We start from the raw sequence: 16,473 nt of genomic DNA, 5'->3' as shown, positions 1-16,473 counted from the left end.
CCATGTAAAGCCTTGTAATATTTTCTGAAAAGTACAGAAAAGACAGAACTCTGGTCCATGCTTCAGCAAAAATTAAGCTGAGGTACAGGAGCTGGAAGTCCTGGGATGAGCTTCCAAAATTTATAGCTCTGGGGTTGTGCTACCTCACTATTTATGCTGGGTTGTGCTAGACCCTGAAACTGACCAGGGTCCATACCTCCATGGCAGCCCCCATATACAGATTGCTTAGGCCAGGGACCCCAGGGCTTTCAGACTCCCAGACAAGCTTGTTTCCCTCCCTGCCCAACTCTCACATTCTGCGAAGCCAGCTGCCCTGAGAGTCAGGCACCTGGGGAGCCTGCTGGCCTGGGAGTCTGGCCTAAGCTGTCTGTATATGGGGGCTGCCAAGGAGGCACAGACTCTGGTCAGTTTCACACTGCTAGGCAGTGGAGAATCCCATGGATTATATTTTATTTCAGAAACATCATTTCTTTGGTGTTTAAAAACTCAAATATTGTGGGATTTAACTAATTTTTTCAAGTTTTTAGCATTTTATCCTGATTCAGAAAGAAAAAAAAAACCCTCTGAAAACTTACCAACCAACACAAATTTGGTTTCTTAGCCAGCTCTAGTCATAGCCATCATCTACACAGCATACTGACCTAAAAAGTACCACCCAGTTCAACATGTATGCTCTCAACTTGCGAGTTATGGATGCCATGTGTTTATAATGTGAAATATTTGTAAATTATGTAATATTTATTTTGTACCCATAACCTATAATAACTCCATTATATGCACAGTGGATTCTGATCTGGTGACAGATGTGAGAAAGATAGGGTATACAGCAAACATCAGTTACGCAAAGTTCTCATCTGTACCACCTTTCTTAGGGTTCTTGGATTTTTGATTGCCTACCTAAAGAAAAAGGACTCAACAGTTTAATTTAAGAGTTTTAAAAACTATCCTTAACAGTTACTTATAATCTCTTCAAAAAAGCTATCAAGTTAGTTTGACAGGCTCTATTTTCCATAAATCCATGTTGATTTATGTTAATTACATTATTCTCCTTTAATTCTTTATTGAGTCCCTTAACTGCCACTCCATTATCTTGCCCAGGATCAATATCAGGCTGAGAGGCCTTTAATTACCCGGGTCATCCCATTTACCCTTAATAATTAATATGCAGAACCCCTCCACATTCTTTGATGCTCTTTAAACTTTTAACAGTCCATTACACAATGAAAAGTCACTTCAAGAATTATTCTCCAAGAGGCCAGCATAGCTGTATAAATTTTCCATTTCTGTTCTCCTTGTTTTAACAACAATGGGACCTTGTGCGTTATTGATCAAACAGCTACATTTCTGATTATTCCCTTCTGTGATCAAGTGTCTTCGTAACCAGTGGTGATTTGGAGCCAGTTCGCACCGGTTCGTGCAAACCGGTTGTTACATTTAGAAGCTGGTTTAGAACTGGTTGTTAAAGGGTTGGGCAAACTCCGGCCCATGGGCCACATCTGTCCCGCAGGACTGTCCTGTCCGGCCTGCCTGAGCTCCCGGCTGGGGAGGCTCCCCTTGAGAATCCCTTTTTACTCACCCGGTGGTGCTCTGGGTCTTCGGCGGCACTTCAGCGGCAGGTCCCTCAGTGCTGCCGAACACCCGGAACAAGTGAAGGACGTGCCGCTGAAGACCCGGAGCAACGGAAGGAACCGGTTTTTCAGATATTGGCAGCTCATCACTGTTCGTAACACATTTGTTTTCAGTTCCTTCTATTGACTACCTCTTTCAGCACAGCCATATTTCACTAAATTGATAGCCTAAGCATTCTTGATTGCAACTATTAGCCTTCCTTCTTCACTTTATCACTAACCTAAAAGAAATCAATATGAACACAACCCCTCACTATCCAGGGTTGCCCATGAGGTAAACCTGTCATTAAAGTTTACTATATTGCTTATGGTCAACTTTCCTTTTACATATTTAACCACAGTTCACTCGATCTAGTTCTCTATTTTTCCCAATATTGTATCTGGCAACATAATATAGTATCATAATATTTGAAATTTATCTTTTAATTCATTCATTCTCAGACAGGGAAAAAGGGAAATGTCTTCAGCTGTGCCAAGTGTACACTCTTGTGAAAGGCTACAGAAACTCTTAGTTTCCTCAGACTGTTTGGAAAGTCTGAAGAAACTGTCAATAGACGTTGAGTTTTTATTCTGTCAGCCCTTTGTTTTATTGCTTTTCTGAATAATCCCAGATGGCCGGGCAATTCTTAAATAATAATAACTCATAATTTTGGGGTTTTGGTCATTACACAACCTTAAAGACTGTGTTGGAACTATAGTTGTGAACTTCTTGCAATTCAAGCTATTAAATGTAAAAACTATGGAAGAAACTAGGATTCTCATAACTGCATTATCACATTCATATTGTACATGGTTATTTGTGATTATTGAGTTATTAAATGTAATATATATATATATATATATATATATATATATATATATATAACCATGCCTAATTTTAAAGACATCAGCAACCCAGAGCCATGCCCCATATGTGCCTAATTTGCATTTGCAGTTACTGTGATTTTATTCACAAAGCTGATATTTGAATGCACAAACTGGGTGTCACATATTATGCACATGGCCCTGGGTTTCTGATGTTCTCTTAATGAATTATATGCAACATGGGTAACGTGCTGGCATTATGACTAATTTAACATTTTCATTTCCTGAATATTGTGTTTTAAATTCATAACTGTAACATTTCATTAATATATATATTTTTTTTTTTACATTTAATTTCCCTTTAAAGAAAACAAACAAAATGAAAAAACCCCACAGACACGGATGTAAACTCTACTATTGTGTATATGAGTGTGTGTCCATGTGTGACACTCAGAGAGAATGTGAGTGTGTTTATGTGTAAATCCAATCCAGCAGTTCTTTTTATAGAAGATGACAGATTGCACTGGATCCATTCCTAAGTAGCTCTTTGAAGTCTCTAAGCCTATTTGGGCTCCCCAAGTTGTACTTCAGCTCTCAGCAGCTAGCTATTAAAATTAATAGAACAGAAAATTACAACCAGAAAATTCAGATTAATAGAAAAAATAATGTATAGTATTGGGCAGTTGACTAATCCAGTGGTTTTTATCTGTTTGAGGAAAAGATTTTTTGTGCTTCACTTGGTATGTAGATGTGGTTTGTAGAAATGAGAAAAATGGGCTATTTGGATGAGAGGTACTATATAAAGTAAATTTCAGTTATTATTACTTCTGAACTTTGGCATTATCTTTACTTGCAGTTATTCATAGGTGTTTTATATCTATTCCTTTCCGTTTTATTGGGATTGTGTGTGTGTGGTTAATGGGGATGAACAGAGATAAAGGGAAGTTTAGCAAGCATAAGACATTTAAAACATACTGTAAATCTTACATTATGCATGTGTCAAAAGTTTTAAATGTTATAATTGTATACAATAGAGTTAATAGAGTTAGTATAAAATCTTGAGTGTGCATTTCACTTATTTCAGATAACAAACACTTGTATTTTACTTGACTAAAATATGTATTATTAAGCAGTGTCATGGGGAATATAGACCTCACACTGTCCTGGCAACCAAGGAGTTAATTCAGGGACGACTGGACAACGCTGATTGGCAGCCTCACAGCACCTGGGAGAATAAAAGAGCTGAGAAGCAGAGTGTTGGGAGTGGGGTGGCTGCCAAAGTAACAAGCAGGCTAGAGAAAGAAGGTCCAGCAAGGCACCACACCAGAGAAGGGATGAGCAGAACCATAGGCTGCAGAACTCTACAGAATTAAGGGGGGTAGGATACAGCAGGAGGCAGCAGAATTGCTGAAAATTGATTCTGTCTGCCTAGATAAAGGGCCCTGAGCTGGAATGGAGAGGGTGGGCCTGGGTGTCCCGGCCTACCTCTGAACAGAGACTTAAGATCAAAAGGGGATTCTACGCCTCTTGAGGACAAGGGCGAGCTAACTCCACCAAAATAGGGGGAAATCCATACACTCCAGTGGGACAAAAGCTAATGTCCTTGCCTCCGGAGTAGGCCTCTAGAGATTCAGACAAGAAAGGGAAACTGATAGCCCCACTGATCCAAACAGACTCTGTGCAACACTCTTTCTGACCAAAGGGGGCACTGATATAGCACACAAGCAGCAACACATTTTCCCATTGTATGTCACGGTACGCTAAGTATACATCTGATAAAAATCTCTACTATATGGATTTAGGGCTTGATCATTTTGGATTTACATGTATAACTGGAAAATTATGGTGGATCTTTACACAGCGTAAGGTCCATGGAACAGATTCCAAATTTTGAGCTTTAGCTTTTGCAAACTTGTGTGTATTGATTTGGTTGTGGGAGTGGTTACCTGATCCACTGTTCTGTCAAACATATTATTTAATTTACACTTATGTCCCTCTGTATACAAATAAACAATCAGTATTGCCAAAAGTTACCACACGGTGGTAATTATCTGAATTTCATAGATTTTTAAGGCCAGAAGGGACCACTGTGATCATCTGAGGTACTAATTATAGAGAAATACTGCAGTATTTCAGATAGCACAGTGTGGCAATGTTGGTAGATGTTATTAGGGTGATTGTATAGGTCTCTGTTTATAGTGAAGTTCTACTTATTTCCAGTCGAATTTGTCTAGCTTCAACTTTCAGCCATTTAATCATGTTATTCCTTTCTCTACTACATTGAAGAGCCGATTAGTAAATAGTTCTCTGAACCTGCTCCAATTTATCACCATCCTTCTTGAATTGTGTGTACCAGAACTGGACACAGTATTCTAAGAGCAGTCGCATCAGTGCCAAATAGAGAGGTAAAATAACCTTTCTATTCCTACTTGGGATTCCCCTGGTTATGCATTCAAGGATCACATTAAATCTTTTGGCCATAGCATCCAAATGACAGTTCATTTTCAGTTGATTATCCATCATGACCCCCAAATCTTTTTCAGAATCACTGCTTCCCAGGATAGAATCTCCAAACCTGTAAATATGGCTTACATTCTTTGTTCCTAGATGTACACATTTATATTTAGCCTTATTAAAAATAAATATCGCTTGCTTTTGCCCAGTTTATCAAGCAATTCAGATCACTCTGAGTTAATGACCTGTCTGTCCTCTTCCTTGATTTTTGTGTCATCTGAAAACTTTAGCAGTGATGCTTTTATGATTTCTTCCAGGTCACTGATAAAAAATGTTAAATAACATAGGCCCCTGTGGGACCCTACTTGAACCACTTGTTTGGGTATACCAAAAGAAGGACAGGAGACACTTTTAATTAGGCCGCAACTTTATTATATAGATGTCTGGGACTACCCAACTGATAAAGTATACTGTGTGGGCAAATCCATGTTTATTCAAATCATTACGTGGGACTTTCACCAGCTCCCCCTTCATTTTCCATCCAGGTCTCCCCAGCTAACCCATGACTTGGACCTTCCCATTCACCCCTCTCATAGGAAATGGGGGTATTGGCGCCCTGCCATACCAATCATAGGGGTCCCCAACCTCCCATCCCCGTTCTGTTCCTTTATCCAGCATCTTCATTTAAGTCCTTTACCAGGCCATTTATCTGGTCACTGGATGCCTTTCCTATGGAGTACCTGCACTGGACATCCACCACAAGCAGTTAGCGTGGCTACCTCATGCCCTGAACCCAGTTGGGTTCCCAATGGCCTTTTATATAGCAGCCCCAATAGGTGAAGCCCCATTCTCCCAAAAGATCCCATTGTCCCTTGCACCATGCCAGGATCGTCAAGGGGCGCCAGCAGCTGGGTTGTCCTTAACCAGGTACCACAACAACCTCCCTCCATGGGGGACAATATAGGTGACCAGCTCATTGGATCCTTAAATTGAAAGAACTCATTAAAAAACAACTTCTTCCATACCTTATCTGTCTGCCCAGAGCCAAGAATCTCCATGCCACCGACTACATCATATGCCAAGGTTCCATAGAGTCTGCGGCATTTGGCTCTGGTTCATTGCTAGCTCCTGGTGCAAGCTCACAAAATCTGTCAAACTGGAAACCAGACAAGGCATGTGCTATGCCATTATCCATGCCCAGCATGTGCTTGGAAGAAAAACAGATGTTGAGGTTTAAACATTGTACAATAAATGCCCTTACCAACTTCATAACCCTGTGTGATCTGGAAATTTGGTGATTGATAGCCTATACCACTGCCATGTTGTCGCACCAGAAACACACCCTTTTATTAGACAGTTTCTGTCCCCAAATAACCACCGCACAAAAATGGGGAAAAAATCCAAGAAAGTCATATCACGCACAATCCCATTTTGCATCCAGATGGGCATTTCTGGACACACCACCTGCCTTGGTAAAACACCCCAAAACCTGTACCCACTGCAGCATCCAAATGGATTTGTAAACCCCCTTGTAATAGCCGTTCCTCCCTCCACAATGTTACACCATTAAAGTGACTGAAAAAACATCCCCAGACCTTCAAATCCTTTTTCATCTCTTTAGTGACTCATATATAATGGTGTGGCCTGGCTATGCCCGCTTTTGCAGCTACTGTCCAGGCACAAAATGCCCGCCCCGGGTCAACAACCCTGTAGGCAAAGTTCAGCTGCCCCAGAATAGATTGCAGGTCTTGCATAGTGATTTTTTTGGCTCCCCATGCTCTCCTGAGCAATCCCAATAGCTCCTAAAGTTTATCCTGAGGGAGCTGTGATATGCCCTCCCAGGTGTCCAGCTCAATCCCCAGGTAGGTCAATGTACAATTACTCTTCTAGGCAGGGACTATGTGTTTCAGTGTATGTGAGTAGTACCTTGCAAACTGTGGTTACTTTAAGAATACATATAGTTATTTATAATAATTGATTATTATTCTTGGAAGAAAACACTGTCAAGTATTTTTATTTTCCTACTTACAGGTAATAACTGCACCTTTTCATTGTGGATTGCATTACCTCTCATTAAAATCACATTTTCAACCATATTAAAAGGAATTGAAAGCACTAATAGAAAATATACTATCGAACATTATTTTACTTTGTGTTCACCTAATTTTAAATATGTGTCATTGCTGGCAATGATATTAAATCACTTACAGTTTTAATAAAGGAACTCAGAGTGACACATATTTGTCCATGGGCTTATCTGTATGGGCAACAACCACTTTTTACTTCTTTGAATGATCATTCATGAGAGGAATAATGTATCAGAAAAAATATTGGGCCAGTATTTCTCCCATTTTGACTTTGTGATAACTTAAAGAAAAATCCAAAACTATCAAATAAAGGAGAACCTATTATGAGGGAAGGTGTATCGGGAGCCTTCGTTACGCTTTTATTTACTTCAAGAAAAAATACTTCAACTGCTGAAAGTACAGCAGTACAGTTAACTTTTTAAAAGGAAGACTGTCAGATTCCTTTCCTAAAAGAAAGATGGTGTCTTTCAGAAATAATAAAAAAGAGATTTGGTCTCAGGGTGGCCTATACATGTAATTTTCAGTGCTGTAAAAATTATATGGTACAAAATAAAAATTGCATTTTCCCTTTGTACAAATTCCAGGCAACATCTTTGATATTTTTGAAAGAAAAAAACCAACACTATTTTTCTTCTAACTCTTTCTGGTTTTGAACCTGCAAACATTTACACATGTGCTTAACTTTACTAATGCGTGTACTTCCATTGCATTGATGCCTGAGTATGTATATTCAAGGGAGTTATTAATTTCATATGGACTCTGGAAACTGAGTCTCAGAATTCAGATACTCGAGAAACAGGTTTTCACTTGTGCACGCTCAGCAACAACTTTTGAAAATATTTACAATGCAAAGCTATAGTATGACTTTGTTACACTTATACTGGTATTCTTAAAATTCATTGGAAAACCTACTGATTACTTAGATTGAATTCTTATTTAAAATCTGTATATATGAATCACTGATGCCATGTATTCTGTATAACCACTGATCACGTAAGTTGCAAAGACTATGATATGAATACCTCAGTACAGTCAACCAGATTCAATAAAGAAACCAGCAGACAGATTTACTCTGCAATATGAATAGTATCAAAGGAGGGGGTCTATCTGTTCTTGGCAGCATCAGAAGAAAGGAAGTATGTAATCAGGAGAAATTAAGAAGTATCTGAAGGGATGGGTTATGAGTGGCATCAGAAGCATGAAAGGTAGAAAAAGAGACCTTAAGATCCTGATAACTTTGTATAAACTTTTCTTGCATCCAGAGGTGCTGAAACTATTTTTATAGAGGGGTGCTGAAAGGCATTGAAACGAACTGTAAATCCTGTATATGATGGAAACCACTTCAAACTAGTTCCAGACCTATGCTTGCATCACTAAATAAATGCTGCAGTCAGAAAATAAACTTAGCAGGGACATTTTAGCCATAAGGCCTTCTTGAACAAGAGAACTTGTCAAGTTTCTTTTCCTTCATAGATTGTCCCAGAAGCCTTGATAAATGTCACTTGATTTTTTTTTTAATTTGCCATATCCATACTGTATACTTGTACAGCTATAAACAGTAAGCAGGAAGTCTTATTCACTTTCTGATTTTATACATTACCTTGAATGACACTGATAAGCAGACCAACAGGAAACTTAAAATCGTGAAGAGAATGACTCACAAGCAAATGGCAATCAATTCAGACAGCATATAGAATAGTTCATTACTAGTTACCAACAAGCCAGCAACCTGGAGATTGCAAACAAATCTTACTGATTGTGAAAAGGTTCTATAATTTGCACAGTAATATATGTCAGTGTGACTTTTCTATTTCCATTAAATTCTTCTTTAACTGTATGCCTATTTTTACCTTCCCCATGATTTGTCCTTTATAAATTAGGAAAGCAGATGTGTTGAAAGAAGGTAACAGACGTGGAATAAATAACCGTAAAATAGAACAATGTTATAAAGCAGATCAGATTGTGCTTTCTGCCAGTTGTTTTGACTGAACTGTATGTACACCATTTCTAAATGACTTGTTGTTGTTGTTGTTTTTATTTTGAGCAAGTTGTTCTGCAGCATACAGAAAGGAGGCTACTCACCATTAAGTTTTATGTCACACAGAAATAGGGAGACAGCAGATCTAGTCCTGCTGATTGAAACTTGAAACTTCTGTCCTGTTGGAAATTCCAGATTTTTGAAATAGCTTTCATTCTGTTTCAGAATTAAAAAAAACCCAGAAATTTAAAAATTTGTCTCTGATGGGAAATTCTGAAAAAATAAAGTTTCAGGAAAAGTGTACTATTTTGATTTATTTTTTCCCCAAAATTAAATGGAACAGCCTGACTCCCAGGGATCCCTCATGCTACACCCCCCCCCCCTTTGTGGGATGTCCCCAGTCTGTACTTGTGTTCTGGGCAGCTATACAGGGCAGCACAGGGAGTCACCACAGTCTGGGGGAAGTGCTACCATGGAATGGGAAGCCTGCAGGCCCCGTCTCCCAGGGCTGCTGGGCTCCCAGTAGGATGGCAGGAGTCTGGACACCCTGGCAAGCTGGGGCTCTCCTAGAGCTGCTGATCCTGGGCTCCTCAGCAGCCCACCAGGCTAGTTTTTCATGGAAATCTGCCCGGAAGACAGAATTCTTTGGAAATCTTGGCTGTGATTCAGTGAAAATCACTGAACATGAGCAGTTCTTGAAAAATATTTCAGGTTTGATGAACGAGCATTTTCTGATTAAAAGATCCATCTGCTAGTGGCCAATGATTACAGCCAGAGGATCAGGAGTTGGTGCTCCTAGATTCTATTCAGTTCTTCCACTTTTTCTTACTTTTTCATGAGTGATATTAATCGGAGAATTCTGAAACAAATTAATGTGAAATACGGGAGATAGTGATTGCTGTACTGAAAAAAAAAAATCTTGAATCTACACATCCCCAAGCTTTGGTTGGATTCTAGATCTGAATCAGAGTTTTGTGGCTTCTGTTCATCTCTGATCAAAACCAACTCTGTCCTAGACTGGAACATGTTGTACTTTCCTCCATTTTATGATTGCCTGTAATGGCACCAGTTATCGGTAGGTAGCTTCTCCTTGTTGGACATCTAAAATTTATAAGAACACTTGCAAAACTTATAAGATGACCTGGGAACTTATTCTGTATTGTACTTTATTCTATGGCACATTAAAAGACACATGAGAGAAGATGAATGACCTTCTAGATTACTCATCCAGAGCACTTAGTTTCTCAGATAAATATGTAATTAGGCAAAAGAAAAAGTATGGTATTTGCCCAAAGGACAGCCACACTGGTCTCTCAAGTAAACACAATATTTAGGCTGTGTTTGCAAAATTGTAATTAAGGAAATATATACAATAATTTACCTTGGAAACTAAGAGGCATGTCTCTGGGTAACTGCATAATTAGTCAGGGTTCAAATAGTTTTAAAGCAAATATTATGTACATTATAGATCTGGAGGCATGTTTTTCATTCCTGGCTGGTTGTGTTATTACATAATTAGAACACATACTATAATTATTAAAATCACTACAGAAATTAACTTGTGCTACTGAGTTACAGTAAATTATTTTTTAAACCTATGCTATCTTGAGCCTTATTTTTAATACCAGAAATTATTAATCGATAGTATTGATGATGAGAATTAAACACATGACATATGTATAACGTAAATGTTTCTGACTATTGTAAAATTAAAAATAAATCTTGAAGAGTAAAATTGTAGCATATATATTTATGTAATTCAAATATTCCCAGACTATTTTATTTTTCAAATGCTGTCAAACGTTGCTCCAGGCCGAGATTTCATCTGCCAGTCCTTTTATACTTGAGTTATAAATCTCTGAAACAAGCTGTAAAATAAAGGTGTATGGAGCAAGTGTATGGTAAGGTAATGCTATAATACTGACATCTTTAGTCAATCCCTGATAAAATTTTTCATTCTATCTCATCTAGTATGACATTCAATAAGGCTTCCCCCGCCCCCTTTTAGCTGTATCATAGTGCTCACTGGACTGGTAACAAATTGAATAGTTAAAATTCCATCCTAAACCCATGTTTCACATCCTCAGAACTTTCAGAAAAAATCTCTTCAAGGATAAAACTATCTATGCTTGGACTCAGCCCTAAGATTGTTTTGTGTAAAGATGAAGAAAAATGTCTGCATCTTTATTTTGAGTCATGAGAGCTTAACAAAATACAACTTTTAATCTGTTTTTAAAAAAATACCACCCCACCCTTTTGCTAGGTTCACCTTAGCTCATATAACTGGAAAAACATCAGGTTTTTAAACTTTGAAATTGTCTATGTTCGAAGCCACTGCATTACTTTAAGTTGGTAAAAAGGTGATTTTAAAAAAAAAAACATGGTTATTCATATTTCAAAATGCTATAAAAGCACACAGAGTTGGAATTTTTACTATTGTAAGGTTCACACTTCCAGGTGTAAAGATTAGTACTTTTACAATTACCATTATAATACAGTCTGCTTTTGCATTTAGTGCACTCTCACATTCTTCTTTTTGTGAAGGTGTCAAGTAATTAGATGATAAATAGAAAAGGGTATGGCCAAGAGTTTGGAAAGCAAAGCCAGCTGCTTGCCTGTTTAACAGAAAGCTAAGTGTTCCACTAATCACTTAAGATACAGAATTGCTTGTAAGACATCATAAGTTAAATCTATTAACTTACTAGCAGACTTTGCAAGAGGAATTTTGTTAACAATAAACCCATATACAAATCAATGTCTTTAGAGAATGTGGAGATATTTATGCTATTGTCATCACCTGTAGTCATTTCGTCATCTGCTTTGATCCCATAAGAGTTCAGAAGATAAGCAGAGTTGGGTATGATAAATTATATTATGGGAGATCTTTAACGAAAACGCAGAGTGCTGCAGGGAATGTTATTAGAGGAAACATGTCCCCTCTTAATCTGACACAGAACAATTGATTATCTTAGCATGGTGGTAAGAAGTACTCTACTTGCTATACTTTCAGTCTTTCAGGTCTGACCTAAAACCATGAGATCCTGACCACTTGTGATCACCGAAGACACCGTTGCAATTTTCTCAAGAATAATAAACCCAAGACCCATGCCCAATTCCAACAACAGCAATTTTATTCTGCTTACCAAATTTCCCTCTACTGTTTCTGTTAGAATACAGTATCCTTCACTTCCTGTCCTAAAATGTCCATAGTATTACTGTGTGTGGTTACACTGCCACCATATTTCTCCTCCTGAAAGTTACATTTTGGTGGTGATTTTGTAGATCAGCTTGAGTTCAGAAAGTCCTTTAGAATCATTAAGGAAAACAGGTGCAATATAAATGTCAATTGTTGTTATTAGGAAAAACTGATCAAGATTGTGTTTTCACATCAAAGTTCACTTTGTTTTTTACATTTTAATTTAAATAGGGGCACGTATGGCAAACTGAGGCCAGGGGAAGAATTAATGGGGGATGTGGTGAAGCAGTGGTGTAGATAAGCAGCTGTCTAGCTTATTGGAATCTGAAGAGTTTTGAAATACTTGACTTGGTAAAAACAATGAAAGCTACAAATGCTTGGAGGAATTCCAGCAAGATGTGGAGAAAGCCAGGCATACATATCTACCCTGTGGCAGGATAAAGACCAGGAAGTTGAGGTCTTATTCCACCAGATCTGGGCCATGCCCCAGGAGAAGTGCATTTTAATGGAAATGCTCTCAGGCCTTTATTATTCCAATGAATAATGTTGCTGTCATATCTAAATAATATCAGCTTTAAAAAAACCTAAAACGGACACTCTTACAGCCCAAAATTTGGCCTACTTTTAAAAATATATCTCTGTGGAATCCATGCAATTTGTTATGCAACCTTTTCCCCAAAACAAATGCCTATGTATATTTTCTTTAAGAGTTAGCTGCCCAACACCAGGTGCATCTATACAATTACACAATTGTGTGTGTTCGTGTGTGTACACACAAGGGAAGAAAAAGTATGGCTAGAAAAACAGATTTGATTTAATGAGCTATTTTCTATTGCAACTTATTAAAAACATGGGATGTTTCTTTATTGTTACATGCCTTGACGCTGTAGCTAAATTTCAAAAGGTTCTTTCACCTCTCATACGTACCATGAGAATAAGACCTTGTCTATACTTAAAATTTAGATTGGTATAGCTATGGCGCTTGGGTGTGAAAAATTCACACACCTGAGTGCCACACCCCTGTTTGTTGAACTAGCTACAGCTGCTTGGGGAGCTGGATTACCGTCATTGATGGAAAACCCCTTCTGTCACTGTAGGAAACGTCTAGGTTATGCACTATAGCAGCATAGATTCAGTGCCATAGCTGTAAAGCCTGCAGTGTAGACAAACACTAACAATCTGTTCCATCCTGAGAATGTTAGCCATTGATTTTGATGTATAGTGTTGTCATTTTAGACATATGAGGGATTTAGAGATTCCATAGGACCTCAAAATGTGGTCTCTCTGAAGTATCTTGTCTTTCCCCTTCTGAAGTGGTGAGAGATTACCATGATCGATCTTTTTTTCCCACTGAAAAAAACTTTTTTGAAGTTTTGAAGCATGCCAGAAGCTGGGACTGGACAACAAGTGATGGATCACTAGATAATTGCCCTGTCCTGTTTATTCCTTTTGAAGTGTCTGGCACTGGCCCCACTGTCAGAAGACAGGATACTTGGGGCTAGCGGGACCATTGATCTGATCCAGTATGGCCGTTGTTATGTGCTGATGTTCTACAGTGGCTGTGAAGACAACGTCCCTGCTGCCATTTTGTACCATAAATAATTTGCATTTAAGACACCTATTTACATATTACCAAACCTAATAGGAATTTAAGGGAATAATCCATTTTAATGGACTTTAATGTAATTTTTGCATTGCAGAGAACCAATAAAATAAGCTAACTCATTGGTTTTCATAGTTCAAACTGAGTAAAAAGTAACAACAGAAATGCTGACAAGTATGCCGGATTTTTATTTTTGTCTGGTTTTAATAATCTAATGCAAAGTGTATGTGGTCGGAGGGGACCCAAAAATGAACTACAAGGCTGTTCTATTCATATTTAATTATTTGAAAAGATTATAATTTTGCAGTAGATTGTTGCTGAAACATTATTTTGACAAACAATCCAATTTAACTGAAATATCTTCTATGTTTCTCTGACCATTTCTTGTGATCTAGTAGTTCACTTAGCTTTAACAGCTTCAGTGATGAAGTAAGAACCAAGTTCAAAAATAGAAAAGTGATGCTAAAGTAAATTGCTTTTATTTGAAACTACGTGACAGCCAAAAAATAGAACAAAAATGCACACCAACGTGTAGATATATACAGTGTACACATTAGGAAAAAAATCTATCTAATTTATGTAATTTAACCATAATTGCCTACCTTCTTCTGTAGCGAATGCAGCATTATATTTATTCCTTGGTGATAAAGTATTGAAAACTCACTTTTCTCTAGGATACCTACTTGTTTCATTTAAAATATTTAAAAAAAAATATTCTAGAAAATGACTTGCATTTTAGTATTTTCAGGATTTTTAATATAGAAACTGAAAATCCTTGACAGATACAGTTACACTTGTAAATCTTAAGTGACTCAGCAGTATAGTACACCTATGATTGCAAATGACATTTTTTTCTTTTAAGATTGTATTTAAAAAATTCACTGCCCAAATTTCCCCCATATGTTCAGACCGTTCTGCATCATACTGCAGAGTTGCATGTCACTAAATCTTCTGAAGCTGGCCACAATCAGCCAATCATATAGGATCCCTTGGTGTTATAAATGTGGTATAACCCATCTCCCTGTAGCTGATGAAGGGGACAGAGCGTGGTGAAATGGAACATGTTCATGGTTTCCCATGCCAATTCTCAGCTGCTATGTTAGAATTATGGGCCATTGACAGACATGTAAATAAGAGCAGTCCAGAGGTCTGGGGATTTGCATAGCATACAATCAACCTAGTATATGCCAAAACCAAAGATGGGTTAAAGCCACCTTTTTACTCAGCCCCTATCCTGATCTCAGCTGTGTGGTACTCCTTGGCTGCAGCCAGTCATCTGGGTCCATGTGTTTATATTCACCCAAAAAGACCAAATTGTAGATGTTTTCATTTTGTCTAACCTGGAATAGAGGTCTCTCATTGGATTACTTTATTTGTTGACATTTTCCTGACTTTACAGCTCAGGTTAAGAAGCACAAAGCTACAACTCTTCTGTTTTTGAACATGTTAACATGTTTCTAAACACAGTGGAGAAAAGGAGTTTGAGAAGTTTTGCAAACTCCAATCAGGAGACTGAAAATATAAAGAATCTTTGCAGATAATTAAACATTTTAGTTTGGATTGTTTTTAATGAAATTCCTGGAGCCTCCAGAGCCTTGGAAAGCAGTTCTCCAGTTGTGACACAATTTATCTTTAATTATTTCATCAGAAGGCTATTTATCTCTTATATACATAATTGCGCTCTAGCTCCTTATAAATTATATCTTGCAACAGTATTGGCAATATTCTCTGCTTTCATTTTGAAGATGTTCTTCTAATGTACTGCACTGAGTGTCATGTGTGTGCCTGTCTTCTACTGGATAAAAGGTCATGCTTGATCAAGTACTTGTGATTATGTTGTCCTTTAGTTGCTGGCCTTTAAAGTTGCTAATCCACCATTAATACTGCTCATAGTTGATGGAAAGTGTTTAGGTCCAATGCAGAAGCCTTTGTTTTTGAGTGAGCTCTATTCTCCATGCCACATGTGTGAGGTACCTGCTAAGTATAACGTATGGCTGTATGTAGCCATGGATTAATTAGTCTGAGTCAAAAATATGAGGCCAAGAACAATGCTTAGGTTTCTGTTTTTGTTTTTTTTTTTATTTAAAAACATTTTTTTCAGATCCTTTCCTTTTAACATGTTTCAGATCCTAGACAGACAAACCCTTGGGTCTTAATATTGCAAAACTGAAGCCCAGAAGTAAAATTTTGAAGAACCAAATTTACCACTGGGCTTCCCTATTGACTCAGCATTAGTTGATGTACCACTGTGTGATATGTTTTCAAGCCAAATTGAGGTTTTTGTTTTTATTTTTTTTACTGAGCAGGGGGGAGTAGGTTTAATCATAAACTACCTTTGGCATTAAAAAAATAAATCCCGAACTTATGAGTTCATAAAATGTTTTATTTTAAAATGTTTGCATAACATATTTACAGTGTGCTATATTTCAGGTTTAGCAGCACATTCTGAAAGTTTATAAGTCATCATTGTCCACTTTAACATTTCAGAAGCACCAACTGTTGTTTTGAATAACAATCAGAAGCCCCTTCTGGATGTAGTCTATGCACTAATTACAGCCTTCTACTGATATCAATTCTTGCCAAAATGTTTTATATTCTGTTACAATTGGCCAACAGTTCTTTTCTATGCCAGGTACTAACATTCCAAAGAATGCAATGTACAGGGTCCACATCGGAAAGTTTACAAGAGGACAATAAATGGGCTCTCCTCATGTAGTTCCATA

General features: G+C 37.7%; 1 protein-coding gene across 4 annotated transcripts in view; it reads left to right on the top strand.

Moving 5' to 3' along the window:
• The window catches only part of CSMD1 (CUB and Sushi multiple domains 1), a 2,000,616-nt gene that overhangs the window by 612,694 nt on the left and 1,371,449 nt on the right, over positions 1–16,473 (top strand). The gene's annotated exons all lie outside the window — the stretch shown is intronic.

This window comes from Lepidochelys kempii, chromosome 3, assembly GCF_965140265.1.
Source record: "Lepidochelys kempii isolate rLepKem1 chromosome 3, rLepKem1.hap2, whole genome shotgun sequence".
NCBI classification, from domain to species: Eukaryota; Metazoa; Chordata; order Testudines; family Cheloniidae; genus Lepidochelys; species Lepidochelys kempii.
This window is presented reverse-complemented; position numbering and strand designations above follow the sequence as displayed.